The following is a 20128-nucleotide window of genomic DNA, read 5'->3' as shown; positions in this document are numbered from 1 at the left end:
TTTCTCACATTTTCTTTCTGGGAAGGTTCCTTTCCCAAATCAACTTCAATTTTATTTCTAATAGCTAATTGAAGCCTATCTTTTACTGATTACACATGATCGTAAATGGAACTACTGCAAAATCATCATCGGAATCTGAAACATATTTACTACATCTTCCTTGTAAATCCGTTATTTAATGTCTACTATTATTCTCATTTTTGTAATTTTTTCCCCCTTGATGAAGCACTGGGTCGGACCAGTGTTGCCAGAAGATAATGAGGCTTGTAAAAAGAGGAGAGGAATGTAATAAAACGCAGCGAATATGTTTTGTTGATTTACCGCTTAAAGAAATAATTTACCAATACTTACCGAGCTATTTTTAGGATCATTCACTGATTTACCGGTGATGGACTCCCTAATATATGTACATATATGAACTTACTTAAATTAATCACATTAGATTGAAATCTTACTTAATTTTTTAGTCGTTGGATAAGAAACGGAACTGGAAGATTAACTTATAATAATATCAGACCACAGAAACTTATTGGTTTTATTGAAATAATTTCGAAGAAATTAATTAAAAATCGTTTCTGTCTCGGACGATTTGTTCTTTTCGTGTAATTAGATATCGAAATTTATTGAACGGTCACATACCTCTTGCCAAACCATCAATCTCCTTTTTCCAATTGCCATTTCAAGCTGACACAGTTAACTACAGCCATCTACGAATAACATGTTCCGCATCGCTCATTGATTATATACTGATAATTTCTCAATCTTGCTATTTAGTCATGCGTGCAGTACGCATAAACTTGTGTACTTACATGTTTGCAGTAAGCCTAATTGTGGGTTTTGGCATAATCAAATTTAATCGAGTGGTTGTCCTCTCTACTCATATGTACATATGCATGTACATGTTAAAACACTTCTATCGCCCTAGTTCAAGATCAATTCAATGGAATTGAAGTTCAATGATTCACTACGTCTAGGAATGATGTTCAATGTGTGTGGTCAAGATTTCTTAGAAGACAATCTGCGAGTAGGGATAAAGTGTAGATACATTTAAAGTTTCATACGGTATTATGTAGATTCTCGAACTCTGATACAAACTGAAACAACGAATAATGTATTATATAATACCCATATATAATACTTACAGCAGTGGCGTCGCTAGGGGTGGTGTCACCTAAAAAATATTTTTAATTAATAATTAATATTTGTTAATTGTTATGACTTACGAGAGAGAAGCGCCAAAAGAGAAGCTAAGTTCACACGTTGCTTCTGGATTGCGTCTCCGTTTGACTGAATCAGTTAATCTTATTTCCTTTAGGGACATACGTTTATTTCTCAGGAATTCGAACACAAGCCAATTATGGTTCATATTTGATGCTATATAATGATGCTGCACCAGAAGTATTTCACTGTAGCTGTATAAATACAGAAAGCTGTATATTTGTATATGTATATAGAAGTTGCAATGAGGCGCGTAGCCGCTCGAGGACCGTCATACAATGAATATGTCGAATTAGCGTTTTTTTAATTTGAAAAATTTGTTGTCACCCCAAAAATGATGTCACCCGGTACAGCTCAATGCCAAAAATTCTTGTTTCGAAACAATCGATTTTTTCGAAAATCAAGAAGTTTGAAACTCTTTGTGACTAAATCATTATTCATTTTTTGTCTCAACATATTCAAAAATAATTTAAATTAAAAACATCCAATTTTTTAAAACGTCTTCTGCCAGTATACCGACGATATGCAGTTTAAAAAATTTCAATTTAATGTTTTTTTTAATGTCAAATTTAAAAAACCTTACCACTTTTATTTCATAACGCAATATACACCACATTTTCAATATCATAAGCCAGCAGAGTGGCTCGGTGGTTTCGTTTATGTTTAGCACCGAGATATTACCGGGTTCAATCCCGTGTTAATCTTTAATACTGCTGGTCAGACTTGGATATTTGTGACTCCAAGTCGATTGTTTCCTTTCAGAGTTTGCCAATTTATCAGATTTCATTATTGAAACGGTTCTTCCATCAAATTGGCAAAAAAATTCTACCCGCCATGTCACAAATATCTGAATTTGATTTATGTACAATATGTAAAAATTATATGTGCAGTATCTAAATCCATAGATGTCTCTATGGATTAATTAATTGTTAATTTCGTGTTTCAGCCTCTCGAAATTCCAGCCATTTATGTAATAAAAAAATGCTGCAATATTTTTTGAAATTAACTGTCTAGGAAGGCGCATTGGGTTTACCTGTTAGGCCTTCCTGGTATATTAATTTTACAATATATATTAAATTTTACATATATCTATGTAAAATAAAATAAAGATTTAAGATTTAATAAAAATGTTCAATTGTCAACTATAAAAAATATTTTAAAAATAAATGCAGATTTTGTAGGAATTGCTCCGTAGCAATTATTTTTTTCGGTGATCTGGTAGTTATGACCCTATACATGAAGCAATCGAGATGTAAACGATTAGGAAATAGATGGGAATTGAACGGAAGTCAATCAACTTATTGATTTGGATACGTTTATACATACATAGTTGATCGTTCAATAACAAATTTTGCAAATCACGAATACATATTTCTGACATTCGATTCAAATATAATATGCATGTTGCTCAGTGTGTACTGTTATTATTTGGTCTTCTTTTGAATGCCATATGCATATTTCATAATATACATACTTCACACGTGTTTTTGTTCTCATTGTGCGCTACCACATATGTACATATGTATGTCTCTAAATAAAAAGCTAGAGCACAGATTATATTATAAGCATTTTTTACGTGTACACGAGCGTGTTTTTCGGTTTTCAAATTTTTTATATATTTTTTTTATTTATATTGAGAATTCGTTGTGTAAACACACACTACACTCAGAGAACGACGCGCCCATACTTCGTATGGTAGTAAATGCAGTAATCAGGTTCTGTCAACTTTACCGGATAGAATTACTCGATATGTGGAAAGTATGCGTATTGCATTATTCATGACTTATAGACGATCCATTGAATATTATAGGGAAATATTTTCAAACAAAAACAATGCTTTTAACCAATGAACCTACATATAAGGTTACAGAAATATATACATTCGTATTAAAAATGCTCTATTTCGAATATCTATCTTTTGAAATGTACTTGTAGATAACAAATTTAAAATGAAAACAATTCCATAGTTAAAAAACTTCAAATATTTATACAAAGTTATATATGTAGGAGTAAAAAATCTTTTGAAATTCAAAGAATGAAGGAGACAATGAGGGTCACAAATTTTGATACGATGAGCTGAATGCGGTTTTCGAGCTGAATTTTTCGACCGTTAGTCTAATGCCAATGCGACTAGAACTCACTATGCTTAAACAAAAGTCGAAAAATCACGTTTTAGTTCGAAGGGAACAGTACGAATCACGATTGTGCCGCATTGTATGCGCACGCAAGTTTTGTCTGCTTTATTTTTACCAACAACTCGAGCCTAGAAAGTGGTCGTAATTAAGTACCCACGATCCACTTGCGCGTATAAATTATGGTGGAATAGAAGAATTCAGCTGTTAAAAGGTTAACCAAGTCAAAATCTTCCCACGAAAATTGTTCAACGATGACGTTGAAAATTTTATGATTGACAAAATTGTCCCAACAAATAACACAATCAACTCCAGGGTTGATAATTTGCCACAAATTGTGCTGCTATCGAGGTATTTCCTGCTTGCGGACGTTTTGATGCGAATTTGTTGCTTTGTATTTGATCGCATCGAGTGGGACGACTTTTAAATGAGTCGGAAATGTATTTACATTAGTTGGAAGTTTAATTTTATTGTGTGCAGTTTGTGTGTCGATTGAGAGTTGACCAAGATCAACGTCCTATCTTCGTCTCCTAGCGATAATAACAATCAATCTTCATTGAGGCAATTATGATGAGGCATCTGTAACGTCTTTGCTGTGAGGCAATTCGATTACGTCTACTTATCAAGTCACACTATAAAATATTTCACAAATACATTGTTTATATGGAGCTTAATTTTTCAGTCAATGATGAAACTTTTATTATTTTTAATGCTATGAATATAGATTAAAATTCCTAAGGAATATTTTCAATTCGAATTTCTTCTTTTCATTTCTATATAAGTAAAGTAAAAATAATTAAAAGAAAGAACTTGAGAACGTAGTTGAAATAACCGGTCTTCCATGTTCAACAACCAGCAGACAACAAGTGAATGACACCCAGCTGTTACTCAAGTTTCAAACTTCATTGAGTGGAATAGAGGGGGAAAATAGGAGGTGCCTTGCAGTGCTGCCAGATAACAAAATTTACCTTACACGCTTGAGTGTTGCTAGTTTATGACGTATATATCCAATATAAAAAAATATTGGATTTTGATTCAGATAATATTTTTTTGAATATATGATAAGTCTTTTCGGATTACATATTTTTTTTAAAGAAAGAATTGTTTTTATAATTAATAATTATACCAAACATACAAATAATCATATTGATCACTATTTAATTAGTTATTTCTTCGGTATTGAATGATATAAAAAAGTATATTCTGCCTATAATGGAATATATAGTTTACTAAGGGTATTTGTGTTATCATTATATATTAGTGTTTATTTCACAATTGAAATAACATACGTTCGGTAGTGCCATGTGATTGCAAAAGTAAAAAAAAAAAAACAAAAATAATATAGACACTGGGTGATATATCTTCTTATTTCACAATTTTGAGTTTTTTGAACAATCAGATTCGAATTTCAATACTAGTTCTGAGTGCCTTCAAATAAGATAAAAAACTTTTATACTAAATTACTTAAAATATTAATATGAAACATTATCTACGTAACATAAGATCTTAATTTTCACCTAATTGAATCAATTGCACCATTGAATTGCTTATTTTTCATATATTATATATTATATATACATATCTACAGATGTGTTACCAAGAGTTGGCGCGTTCTCATTCTCGCAAATGCGCGCGAAAGAGACAGAGCCTCTTTTTATTATTGAATGCAGTGTGACAGCATGCTATACACCTATTCACTAACATTACCCAAGCGCATTTGGTCGCGCCAACTCTCGGTAACAGACCTATATAATATGTGCAGGGCTATCAACTGGAAAGGGTAATAATTAAAACCATGTAAAAAAGACGTTTTTTTGAAATATATATATATATATTTTTTAAAAACACCACAATAAAAACACGATATAATAGATTAACGCGAAGGTTTACATTATTATTATAATTATTGAATATATATTACTTAATATTTATAAATATATACAGGACTTTTTTTCCCAATAAAACGGCGGAACACTGTTCCGACACTTTTTTTACGGTATTTTTAATGTTTCAAAAGCATTTACACGAAACAATATTCGTGTGTACATAATCAAAATCCATATTTATATAATTTGCTAAAATGTTAAAATATGGAATCTATGTGTAGATGATGAAATATGGACGGATTTAAAATTGGCGCATAAAAATATATGACAAATTTTATTAGGTTTTTTATGCATTTGGTGGCATAGAAAAAGTTGCCTTAAATTTAATTTAAATGATATTTGAATACAATTTTCTTTGGTAAAGCTTAGAAAGACGTGCGTTTTGACACCATTTTTTTTTCAAAAAATGTCCTAAATAATACATATAAAAAAGTTAAAAATATAATAAAGCAGACAAATTGCTCAGGGTGAGAGCATTCTAAAATTCATTCTGAATATAAAACATAAATGTTAAATAAAAATCAATTTTTAAACTTCGATTTTTTCATTTAATTCACGATTTCGTTAAACGCAAATTTAAGTTTCTACATTATATCTTTATTACTAATTTGGCCTAAAATTTTCAAAATTGTATCTTATTTTTTCAAAAAATTAAATACAAAAAAATATATATATTCAAAAGAAGATATGGAACAACAAAATAATGTTAAATTAGCGAAGTAAACGTAGAAAAACTTTGTAAAAAGAACATGTTTATTCAAAATGAGAACAGTTGACAACCCTATTGATAAACATAAGCCTGTGATATATTCATATGAATCGAATGAGGAAAGCGATTATCGATATTGCAAAATTGATTCGAATCTTATTGCATATTTGAATGAATGAACACAATCATTGCGCAAAACAACTCGTAAACTAAACGTTGTACAAATCAAAATTGATACCAAAGCCGTAAAACGCACTCTTTGGGCCAACCCACATGAGGAATGCCGGCAAGCAAGCAGAAATGCAAGACAGCAACTAGTTGTCTGACCGCTGCGTCAGTGTGCGGTCGTTTCCGCCGTCGTGTGTTTTTGTAGGCGCGTTTCTTTTACAAGTTTGCAAATTAGCGAGTTTCCGGCTTTTCGGTGGTGCGGTGTTCATTTCGGCCATCGGTGTGCACCGGTGGCAGAGTGATAAGGTGTTGTGTCGACGTGTTATGGTGTTGTCGTGTTATGGTGTTGTCTTTCGATCTCTATAGCGGATAGCATCAGCCGGGGTCGTCCGCCACCCGCATCAACATGGAGCCAAACTTCATCGGTGAGCGTTTTACCATCCACTTGCCACTTTTTTTCCCATCGCTTTTGTTGCAAAACGATGCAAAACTAGTTTGTGCGATTCGCAAGTTCGCACCGAGTGAACGTATGGTCTGTTTGTTTTGTTCACGTTTAACCTGTGTCAATCTCCACGTGAATTGTGAAACTGTGGACAGGTAGGAGAGGTACCTGCGTCAGTTAGCCTTTTCTTGATGAATGAATCTGTATCATCAACGTATGTAAGTCACGTTACTCGTTGATGGTATGGTCATTATGCAATATATGGCTTTCAAACTATGTATATATTACAGTTAACTCTAGTATAACACGGTAAATCAGTTCAGTAAAGAACGCCAGAAATATTTTTGTGTGAATTTACCGTGTTATAGGAGGCATTGACTATAGAATGCTGATATTGTTGTTGAATATATGCAAAATTGAACGGTCAAAAGTGAAATTTTTCGCAGAAGAATATTTGATACAGTTTGGTTACTTAATAAGTGCGTATGTTACAAAAGCATGATAAAAAATGAAATAAAATCGGTCATCCGGAAATTGTAGTTATCTTGTATGCTGATTCACATTTGACTTTCGTCTTCATTTATCAAAAAAAGAATTTTGGTCAAATATTTTTCTCAATTATATCTAAATAGTAGTTTCTGTTTTGTTCAAAGTCATATAATATTGTATTAAATATTTATTTTTCATATAATTTATTTTTAATCAACTTATATGATACTAGTGTTTTTACTCGGCTTCGCTCTGTATTTGTAATATAAACCGCTTAAACATGGCCAATCTAATAGTAATCATTTTATTAAATTTATTTGAATATTCATTTGTTTTTCTACGAACCAACAATAGTTACATACAAAGCCTCTTTCGTAATTATATGTTAGATTTCTAATTGGATTCAAATAGCATAAAAACGACTAATAAATATCATGTATAAGTATAAAGAATTCATTGCATTTAAACATAATGATAAATTGATGTGAAACTTGGAAATTGAAAGTTTAAATGTTACTCAAATTCTAGTGCACTCAAAAGAAGTACGGAATGCTGTATGCTCGGCATAACGAGAAGGGATAGGAAACAGAATACGTGGGTGAGAAGTCTGACAAGGGTAGTGGATAAAGTGGAGAGGGTGGAAAAATTGAAATGACAATGGGCGGGTCACGTAGCTAGAAGAATGGACTAAATAAGTGCTAGAATGGTAACAGAGAATGGGGCGAAAGGAAGATGGGTGGACGAAATTAGAAAAAAATAATGAGGTCAAATGGATGAGAGTTGCGCAAAACAGAGACGAATGGAGGCGTGTTGAAGAGGCTTTCATCCTGTAGTGGATGGTAAATGTTGATGGCGATGAAACCATTTTTTTTACAAGCGTTAAGGTCTGACCGCACTATACGACAACCGAACGATCCTTCACGTCACAACAGTACGCTACCAAATATTGTTTGTATGAAATTGTATGAGACATATCGCACTGCGCGACAGTCGCATGGCGTAGACCCGACACCTTGCGTCAAAGTTGACTTTTCGACCAACTTTGACGCAAGTTATTGTTGAGTGGGGGGTTGCCTTGCGACAATTATTCTAATTCATATCGTGACTGAAATAGCATGTAGCCATAATCTTTTGGGTTTTCTCGATTGTTCTTCTTCCTCGCATATCAAAGATACTATAATAGCGTCTGTTTCGTCCATTTTGCTCCGAGGCATCGAACGAATGATTGACATAATTTACTGCAGAGTGTCGCATCGCTGTGGTTCAAGTGCGGTTTACCTAATATTGTCGCACACTGTCGGATCGGTTGTCGTGTAGTGCGGTCAGACCTTTATTTGCCTTTTATGCAAGCCTATGTTTGCCTTCGCTCGTTCGTCTGACAGCATTTGGATTTGATATCCTACATTCTTCCGATCGTTTTGAAACTTTGCCATTTTGCGCGGTTTGGTCAACAATATACATATATTCAAATCAAATCCGTCAGTACGATAGTGAAAAATAATTGTAATAGACAAGTTTAAAACATGCTACAATTTTGACCATCTTGACCATCATCGTGTAATGGTATGTCAGCTGCCGTATTTATTTTTCTTTCCGCTACCCTCTCGCTTTGTCATATTTTAATTGTTTAAATGCCTCTAAAATTTTCCGTTTCACACTATATCTTATAATTATTATGATAAGATCGTTAACTGTTTGCACGTGTGTAAGTGCGGCTATTAAACTTAATAGTAGTTTATTGTTATTGGTCGATGATACGAATCAGATCTTGATACTTGCCGTTAAACTTTAGAGATAATCGTAGTATTCGTTGTAGAATACAAATAGATATTTTGCCGTAGGTGATAGTTTCAAGGAGACTCAAAACTAAAAAAAGGATTTAGAGTCTGAATGAGAAAAAAAGGATAAAAGTGGGTGTTTGCAAATACAATTTAAGTGTCGTTTTAGATCGGAACAACCTTGGTTGTTGATATCCAGCTGTGGAGTCGGTGAAATCCGCCTCTAAACTAGACGGTGATTCAATCGAGTTTTGTAGTAAATAAATAATGATAGTGAACTTTATCTGGGACTTAGTTAGATTCATTCGACTTTTTTCTTCACAGAAAATGTTTGAATTTTTATTTCATTTGAATTGGTAACGACGAAAAGGTCCGAGGATATTATTCGATTGACGTCGATAGGAAGCTAAAGTGCGTTCACTCGCAATAAACAATTCGCATCGTTTTGCATACCGATGCAAATTCAGTCAATTCCTTTCGATCAGAAGACGATCCTACGTATATAGTCGTTCAAGGTTGATGTTCTTTTCAAAGCGACTTTTGATTTGCTATATGATGAAAACTCCGTTGCACAACAGTATCTATAGGACAGCGATCTGCAAAGACTTTGTGCTTAGTATCTATATATATATGTATGTATCATTCCGTATTTTATTTTAATCTTGCAACTCTAGACATATCTCAAAACAAACAATACGATTGCCTGTGGCGGCTCTTGGAAAATGTTTTTGCAGGTGCTGCATGTAACCAACAAAAGTATCTTTGTCAAAAACCGGTTTGGTTGGAGGACTGCAGTACCTCAGCCCTTATATTATATGTACATAGGGTGGCTGTACGTCCCGTATAAACGGGATGTCACCGTTTTACACTACTCAGTTCCGTATTAGTCTGTCCTGTTTTTTTGACAATTTTCCTTCAATATGGTAGAAATGTCTATTTTTCTCGTATTATTACATTCCATTTTTGTCTAAATGGGAAGTAATAGAACTGTTTGGATTTTTAGTTCGGTTCGAAGGATTGTGTTGGGGATCCGGATTGATTGAATGAAATGCTTCTCTTCCTTCTTTGTATATAATTTATTTGAATGAATTTATAACTTTACTGATTTGCTCAGTGAGGTGAACTGCCGACGGCTCTATGCTTCCCCGGTGACTCGAGCTGCACGTCAAGAGGACCGCTCTTACCAGCGGACAAACGTGTCTTCATAGATGAGTCTATGAAGACCACCTTCAGTGTATAGATGTGTCTCTGTGGACCACCTTCGCGTGTCTAGGTGTGACACTGAGGAGCACCTTCGAGTGTCTCGTTAAACGTTCGTGAGCAATTCGCCTCATTGAGCATTACAATGAGTGATGAGAGAAGGTATGTCATAACTAGTCACCGGAGCCTGAGGGGGCCGTGTATTGTTCAAAGGTTGTAAATGCATTGTTAAAGGTTTGCCGAACAATGGATATCACTGTAACTATCCTACCTCTAGTCATAACAGACGTAAACACAAGCCTGTCCAAGAACGTACCTGTCCAAGAATGTACATACATATATATTGACAAGATTCAAAGTTCACTTTACCTAGTTTGTATATTTGAAAGATTGTTTGGAGAAGAATATTTCAGAATAAGATACCGAAATACTTTAATTTGTACGAGTTCAAGTTTTGTATACTGAGATAGTCCCATGGAGGATGTTTTTTGGGGGTAAATGGACGATTTCACACATGACGAACTCTCATAAGACAATCGTTGCCATGAAAATCTGGCATTAGAATTCTCGTTAGTGTGATAGTGTCTCTCAGTGGGTGGAATTTTCGAGTGAAAGATATTCCATGATTGAAATTTTAGTGACGTGTGTGAGATCGGCATGTGCGAAATAGTGACTGAACCGTTTTTGGGTACTGCATGTACCAGTCTATATTTTCTTCATACAAAAACTGGTTTGGTTGGGGTACTGCAGTACCTTAGTCCCTAAGTACAGTCGGCAGATCCATTCAGTCCGTGTTCAGTTTTCTTGTGCATATAATATATGTATATAAAATACCTCATTGGACAGATGTGTATTTCAAGGTCTGTCTATATTGTTAAATAATGACGCTGACGGCGATTAGTCAATGTTTTGCATGTTTTTAGTTTAGTTACGATTTACTAGAGGTAAACCGTCATAAAAAGTCATCTGTATGTAATATGATTTTTTCCAGTCCAAACAATAGCTTTGGTTCTTTTTTGTTGGGTTCTGTAATAACCCAAATGCGTCTCTTGAATGTACATATGTATGTAGTACTAAAAGCCCTGCTTCGAATCAAAGTCTGCTATTTGGGATGCTGGGATTTCTCCTCCCCCTTTCATTATCGGAGTGGTTTCACACACATACATGATGCCCACATATGCTCACCCCTTTCGATGAAGGGTTGCGTATATAAAAGACTGCAGAAAGAGCGTGCACTTTCTTTAAAAGTGCGTTTCAGTTTGAATTAATCAGGCACAAGGTTGAGGTTGAAGTTTCATATACCATTTATAATGCAATCTCTTTATTCAAAGTTCACTGGTGGATTTGAGCGTCTTAACAAGATAGTACTGAGGATTTTCTCCATTGTTATTGTCATTTCTTATAAAAAAATTTGTACTATTCATACGGCCTTCTTTTGCGGAGGATGTCACAAATGTCATTTGAAGATGGAGAAATTGCATATGTGTTGTGGTGTCGTATGCAATTTCTAATTCTCACATAGTCGTGTGAATAACACTTCAGAGAGGGAATAAATTACATACTGAGCTGGTGTGAAATCGACAGACGGTCACCAGACGGTGAAATGTCCTCCCAGATACAAAATATTAAGTCCAATTACCGAAAAACACGTATAATTTCAACAATTATATGTCAATCATACGCCATTGTACGGTAAACTTATATTTCGTGTACGTACGGCTTTTTTATTTGGACATGTTTTTTGTGTTCGGCAACGTTCAAAAGTCAATCCGAAACCGAAAATCAACACTAAAACCGGTCATTCTTGATTTTGTAATAAGCAAAAGCGAAGACGGACGTGCTATCAATTTCGCTCTCTACATTTTTTTAATTAGTTAAATATGGGACTTGACCGAGTGAATTATGCTGAACTAGTCGTACTTGAGCGTATCGTAAATATTTGAAATTCTACATGTGCGACATATTGTTGCTAAGTACATACATATATATATACATATGTATGTATGTCTGAAGCAGTGGCGTGTAGTCATTGGATAAGGGGACTAAGCTAGTAGACCCTTAAAATCTGTAAAAAACAATTTCAACAAATCAAATAGAATAAATTCAAATCGTTGTCCATATTGATATTGTTCACTCGGATTAGTGATGTTCGGAAACCAGAATCAGCCCTAACTGAGGTAGTGGTAAAGGATTGTTATGGTATGGTCCACCGCGTCGTTCGCTTGCAGGGACTCGTCCTCTTAATTGTGTTCCCTTCGCGGTACATACTGGCGAATTGCAATGTATAGGCGTTCCGTCAAAGACATTTTTTTTTAATTACCCGTCATCTTCAAGCATTTATGGTATTTTGATTTGTGCTACGATTCGAAATTAATTTTGGTTTCTTCGAAATGAATATCCTGTGATACTAATGAAATTGAAAAAAGTCAATATTTTTCCTTAGTTTGTTATATATTCAAGAGGTAGTGTCAAGGGTTGACACTAAACACAAACATAAAATAATCGAATTGGTGTCTAAAAACGCGTGGCGATGAAGTGGTTAAACATCATTCTAAACTATTTTTGTTGTTTAAATAGCACATATTTACACATAACTTTTTGAGTACAAATATGGCAAGGGAATCGGTTCGCGAAACGATTCCCTCAGAAGAAATTAGTGCGGAGCGCCCGGAAACAAATAATGAGGCTTTGGAATGTTGGATTCTCGATCGATTGCTCGACAAATCATTCAGAAGATTAGGTTTTCAAGACAAACAATATGTTATTAGGAAATGTAGGATACTTAGGATATTTCTATTAGCACAAAAATGAAAAATTATTCTCATCACTTCAAGACAGATTATTATAATTTAAAAAATAAAATTTCTTTTATCCATACCGGTTCCCTGTTTTAAAAGTGACGGCACGCCTGAAGTCTACAATATATGTTTACTTTATTTTTACTCGGATCTATGAAAGTATTGATGGCATTGTACCAGTGAAAGAAATTTATGTAGACATTTACGTCTAGTCCTAATTTTACTCCCCGATACAATCTCGTATCCCGGAGTTTCTTTAATGTAAATTCAGTTTGGAGCTTTCATTACTGTTCGTCTCGCCCCCATGATTGAATTGAAACGCTGATGTAATAATGAACGAGGGATGACGTAAAGTCCAAGAAATAGTCGGTTGTTCAGTCATAATTGAGGCACTTGATCCGTCCAGTTGTGTGTTATTTTGCTCTAATCGAGCTTCATTCCCGACATTATACATATGTATTATTATTACTGGTGTGGTGTGGGTACGGTGAAATGCTACGAAAATTACTGGAGAGTTTTCTGATTGACACGTGACATCTGATAATCCGATTGACATGATCTTAAACACCCACAAGTGCAATACAATGCACTATGAAGGGTTATAGTATTTTATATTTACATTTGAAGTAACAGTTGATGATCTATCATGTTTGAAAGTTCTTTTTACTGGTCGAATGACATGGGTGTCCTGCCCACTGGCACGTCATCGTTTTCACTCTATCGATGACGTAATCTACATATTAATGTTTGATACTAAATAAAGTCGGCTTTTGACATTTAAAGAAGATAGTTTACATATAAGACTATTTTACATCAAGATTTATGCTATTAAGGTTAATCATTTTAATAACAAATGTCCAAAGTTTACTTCGACGCGACTAATTCAATTTAGGACTTGATCAGTGTACGAGTATATAATAATCCAGTAATTTAAAATCACTATGAGACTTAATTATATATACTGAGTTGTTTATTTATTCACAACTCAAACGCCAAAGGAATGTGGCCAAATTTTTGATACTAATATTGATACATTTTAGAAAAGTATCCTATCTACTTTTAAAATATATGATTTTAAAATTATATAAATATATTAAATATATAATTTGGCTATTCTGTCTGTGTGTCTTTCTGTCTGAGATGAAGCTCGCCGTACTAAAATAGTCGTTTCGATTCGACATATGTACAATGTACATATGTACGTCACAGCTAAAACGTATATATGTAATAATAAAAGAAAAAAACTTCTATATATACTAATAGAGGCCAATTTTTCCGCTTGACAGAATTTACCGCCATTTATTGAAAATTTATTTAATTAATTAATAAATTTTTCTATCGGTGTTTTATATTGTTTATATGTAGGTAGGTAGGTAGTTTTTACCATTTCTTTTTCATATTAAACAATTAAATATAAATATTAAATTAAATATATGTATAAATGTACATATATAAAAGGTATCTGAAAAAGATTCGACCGCGTGGGGATCGAACACATGACTGACGACACATTTCTTTTATTTTAATAACTTAATATACCAACACCCATGCGATGATATGTCATCAGGTACAATAAGGTATGTAATATTATTATATAATACATATATTATCAACTAGTTTTTTTGATACCGATAAAATTAATCTGAAAGAAGTTCACCCGCTTCTTTAGACAGGTGTACGAATTTAATATGTTATATTTGCTTACTTTAGTCCAAATGTGCTAAATTTATTTTACACATTACATATATATACACACATGTATATGTGGTAAATTTTGACAAACGATTATCTACTTTTTCACACGAAAATTTATGCAAAATTACAAGGTTACATTATTATTGTAAGTGCTAGTGAACAATGCTGTGCATTTTGTTCTAATTTTTTTTCGTTTTTACAAGTACCCACATACTCGCATACATATGCATAGTATAACATAACCAGCAACATAGATCAATAGTTAGCATTTAATGCTAAAAACTGAGGGGTCTCAGGTTCGAGCCACGACCAGACCTTGTTGATTGTTGATGTTGTTGGCCAGACCTTGTCGATCTTCATTGTTGAAACGATTCCTACCAAATTGGCCATCTACCCTCATTTGTCACCATCATTTGAATTTAATGTATAATATTATAAATTTATATATAGTTAGCTATAGGTGTCGCCTTGAGGCAATGCGGTAGTGACACCTTAGTAAATAGTAATAACAAAATATATGTATATAATACTATGTACACAGCTACACCCAGCTTTACCCAGGTCCATTCCGGAATATTTGTAAATCGTTTTATCAATATGTAAATTCCAAACATATTAAAAGTAAAGAATAACTCAATAGATAATTTTCTCACATGCATCTGTCTTATCCGTGTAAACATGCATGCTATCTCTTTATAAGAATTTCTCCCAAAGTTATATTGTGATAATATGTCTGTACATACATATATGCTCTCACATTCGGGTCTCCTGCGAAATGTCAATTCTCGTTAAATGAACTCTCCGTTTCTATACGTGTTTCATCGGCTTGATACTACATAGGATCATCATAGTAATCATTCCAGAAACATTAAATATACATATATACTTATAATTTAATATACATACATACATATTTATACATAATATACATACATACTTATAATTTATGTAGAACCGTATTCAAATTGTTTTTAAGATTATTGACTTTGGAGACTTCAGCAACGTTGATAGATACATATTCGAGCTTTGCTTCGTAAAGAGGTGATCAGGAAGAGGTTAATTTTTTAGCAACAAAGTCTTATGGTCGAGTTTCATAGTCTTAATACTGGCTTTCATCTTTCATTCTGCTTACACACAAGCAATGAGTTAATCACCTTGCTTCCTGCTCGCACATATCCCTACTTGCATGCATGTGAGCAGGATACAATGCTGCTGTAGCTAAGTGATATCGAAATGTTACCAGCTAGAACGGAAAGTTATTTAAACTTGGGTATTTTTGCAATTCCTAATACTGACCAAGCCTGGATATGCACACCCGGTTGACCTCCCACGGCCTTTCACAGCATGATTCCTTCACGCGTCGATCTCCATGCGTTTGTCCGTTTAACGGCTTGCTGCAAGAAGATTCGTCTTTTAACAAGTAAACGTTGACATTTGCTGATATGCATTTGTATAATATATGACGCTGTATTGCTTAATTGCGTGTGTGCGAGCAGGATACAATGCTGCAGTCATGTGATATCGAAATGTCACCTGCCAGAATGGTAACATTGATCCCTAAATGAGTATTCCCAATGTCCAAACTCATTTCATTGTGTTTTTATTTAGTCTAGAATTAGTGTGAAAAGATTCGGAAAAATTGAACAAACTATAAACGTCAATTTGTGACATTAACATACACATGTATAGATGAATATTTGTACGTATATAAAATAGATTCTATATAAAAACGTGCTAATTTCCAAATTCTGATACGACACAAGAGCATAATAAATATAATTATTTATATCGATTGTGGGTATGTTGGGTGCGTTTTGTCAAATTAGATAAGGCAGGTAATATGTACAATCTGACGTATGTGTATACGTATTATCCATATTATATTTATCGGGTATAATATAACGAGTCTTTCAATACTATTGAAGGGTCCTCGTTCATATTTGACACCGTCGTCCTTTATTATGATATCTGTTTCAATGCCTGTTTTGTTCATTTCATCATTATCGTTTTTGGTGCATTGATAAATAAAGAAACCGATCTAGTGTAATAGCTGCGGTTAAATCTGCGGTCTAGGTTTTGACCTTAACGCTTTTCCCACTCACATAAATGCATTGTTATTTGCGATGCCATTTGAATTTGTTCTCAAAATTTTAACATATGGATAATTTTTGTTGCTCCTTCATTTCTATTGTATATTTTAATATATGCGATGCTGTCTATTTCATAATTACATACATTTCTATCGCTGTTTATCTTAAAAAAAACATTATTTACAATATGCAGTAAGTGGCTTTTTATTAAAACCACGTCGTATTTTTAATCTTAAAGGGAGAATATGATCAGGGATTGCTATACCGTATACCGGTTTACCGGTAAATCGGTTAAATTTTGCCATCGGTAAATATCAGTAAATTTTAAATTTTGCCGGTATTTACCGTTATCTATGTTATCGCGAATTAAGTACATACACAGGCATATTATTACATTAAGAATCGATGCAATGCGATGCGGTGATTAGGTTTGTGATCTGGAATTTGTTTATTTTCAGTATTTAATGTTTGCACAACACTTAGAGACAGTATTCCAACCACACAATATTCAATCTGATGCTGATTATACACCAATGTATCAACCACAGCAACTAATCAAAACTGCCACCCCTATGGAAGTAGCTAAAGAAATATATGACAATATAAATCCTAAAAAGGCACCTGGAATTGACGAAATCTCACCGGGACTATTCAAGGAACTTTCAAAAAAGGCTATTATCATGCTAACATACTTATACAATGCATGTTTCCGGCTCAAGCATGTGCCAGAGTGCTTCAAAACTGCTCAAATCATAATGTTGAAGAAACCTGAAAAGTCACCCGAACAAGTGACATCATACAGACCAATATCCTTGTTGCCTGCGATCTCTAAGCTATTCGAAAAACTATTATTAAAAAGACTCAAGCCCTTAACCGATGTTCCCGACTTCCAATTTGGATTTAGGTCGAAACATTCTACCATCGATCAAGTGCACCGTGTTATTTCAAAAATAGAGCAATCGCTAGAGGAAAAAAAGTATTGTCCAGCTGTATTTCTTGATGTCTCACAGGCCTTCGACAGGGTATGGCACGAAGGACTTATCCACAAAATCAGCAAGTCATTACCTGGAAATTATGTCAAATTACTGGAATCATACTTATCCGGACGCAAATTCAGAGTTGCTCATGAGGAGGCATTCTCTAACTTTTTCACAGCCTCTGCAGGAGTACCACAGGGAAGCGTAATAGGGCCTATACTGTACCTGATATACACTGCTGACATCCCGACAAGCGAAGAGACATTCATTGGAACATTTGCAGATGACACAGTCATTATGTCATCGAGCGAGTCACAGAAGGAAGCATTTGAACGCCTGCAGCGTGCACTGGACAAGATCAGCAAATGGACCAAGGACTGGAAAATGAAACTCAACGAGCTAAAATCAATGCAGGTCACATTTGCACTGCGACGAAATATTGTCAGCACTCAGACTTTCATAAACGGAATCCAAGTTCCACAAGCTTTGTCAGCTAAATATTTAGGACTGCATCTTGACTCAAGGCTTACGTGGAGGCATCACATTAAAAAAAAATAGAACAGATTCGAATTAAACAAAGAGAAATGCATTGGCTAATAGGAAGACACTCCAAATTAGACCTACAATGCAAAAAACTGATATACCAGGCAATCGTGAAGCCAATATGGACATATGGCATACAACTGTGGGGATGCAGTAAGCCATCCAATATCGAAAAAATGCAAAGATGTCAAAACCAGTTTTTGAGGATTATCACCGATGCATATCGCTTCGTCACAAATGAAGAGATCCACAAGGACCTTAAAATCAAAAAAGTAAAAGAAGTCATCCGAGAATGCGCCGGGAGGCACGAGTTGAGACTGCACCGTCACCCTAACATAGAAGCGTTGCAGCTATTGGACACAACTCACCAGCAGAGGCGTTTAAATCGAAAAAAGCCTCACGAATTGGTGTTCTGAATGTGAGAGATTCAGAAGCCCAATTCACAATTTTGGGGACGGAGTGATGATTCCGTAGTGCCCGTACATGATCTGAAGAGCAACGATATCGCTGGTGATGATTTATCGGGAATCGATAAGATGGCACCAAAAAAAAAAAAAAAAAAAAAGTATTTAATGTGGCAATTTTAAATTGATAAATTCACTGGCAACACAGACCAACCAAATCGTAATAAATGCGATCAGACGGTTGTTTCGATTATACTTGAAACTTACAAATTGTCTTTACTTTAAATATACATATATATGATTGGTTAAAAATAAAATTAATTTATTATAATGAATTTACGTTAATGCATTTACATTATTCACCTGAGATTTATTTTTTATTATTGACGATGCAATCTACATAGGTTAACGTTTTTAGGAAAAGTAACCTATGTTTCAGTTACCGGTAAATACCGGTATATCGGAAGTAAGAAAAATCATTTACCATTTACCAGTTTATGAAATTTGACTGTAAATTGCAATCCCTAAATATGATACATCACTGATCATTTGGATCAACATCAGCTTCATTGTATGTACATCCATCTTTTCTTCATGTAATATGCACGCTGAAAATTTTGTATCTGTATTATCAAGGCATAAACAAATATTAGTCGACGTTTATGTATAGCTTTTTTATTTTTGACATATACAACGTATATTATTATACAATGTATATATATTAATGATAATAATTCCAATACCGGTTCTACAGGATTCATCCTTCGGAACCGGTATTGGAATCATTACATTTTGGTAGTTTTGGAATCCGCAGTACTGACTAAGACTGGATAGTGGCATGTTCACCCGATTGACCTCTTACGGCTCCTCACAGCGTAATTCCTTCACGCGTCGATCTATATGTGTTTGTTCTTTTACTACATCTTAAGATTGTTTGTTTTCTAACGGCAGCCAGAAGATTTGTCTTTTAACAAATAAACGTCGAAATTTGACGTACATACATATGTATATGATACATATGTTCATATTGTTCAAAATTCAATTCGGAAAGCATACTTAAAATTAATGGATTCTTAGATTCGAGGAAACAATGACTGTGAATAGATTTTAAAAATGCTAATTTTAGTACGTCGTTACCCAATGTGCGTGTATGTACAGTCGGCGTTTCATTGTTTGCATATAAATATGGCTAAGAGGTGCGAATCACTATTCCTCAAATGGTAACGGTATTACGCGTTCACATCAAGGAGAATGCACATTAAATTATATACCCAGGAAAAAATTTGACAATGAGCTCGTCTTCTAAAGAACGAGTATGCATTCGGAACGTATGACTACATACAACGTTGCATAAAAAATATAATACAGGCTTATATTGGATACGCTCGTGTGGTCACCTATCCATTGTGCAAAATCCAATCTTCACAGCGATTTTAACCGACGAGTTCTTCCATCCAGGTTCGGCTTCCGAAAACCGCTGCTTCATATGTTTTTCGTCAAGATGAACTGCTCTAAATGGATTGTTTGTAAAGCGAGCTGTGTGTGAATTCTAGAAACGAACACTCGGTGGATGGCTACGTCTATGTATGTTGTCTCGTA

At 34.3% G+C, this 20128-nt stretch overlaps 1 protein-coding gene across 1 annotated transcript in view; it reads left to right on the top strand.

Moving 5' to 3' along the window:
• Positions 1–20128, top strand: part of Dys (Dystrophin) — a 580264-nt gene that overhangs the window by 7954 nt on the left and 552182 nt on the right. The gene's annotated exons all lie outside the window — the stretch shown is intronic.

Source organism: Arctopsyche grandis, chromosome 7 (assembly GCF_051622035.1).
Source record: "Arctopsyche grandis isolate Sample6627 chromosome 7, ASM5162203v2, whole genome shotgun sequence".
Classification (NCBI taxonomy): Eukaryota; Metazoa; Arthropoda; class Insecta; order Trichoptera; family Hydropsychidae; genus Arctopsyche; species Arctopsyche grandis.
Note: the sequence above shows the minus strand (reverse complement) of the source record. Positions and strands in the feature narration are given on the sequence as shown.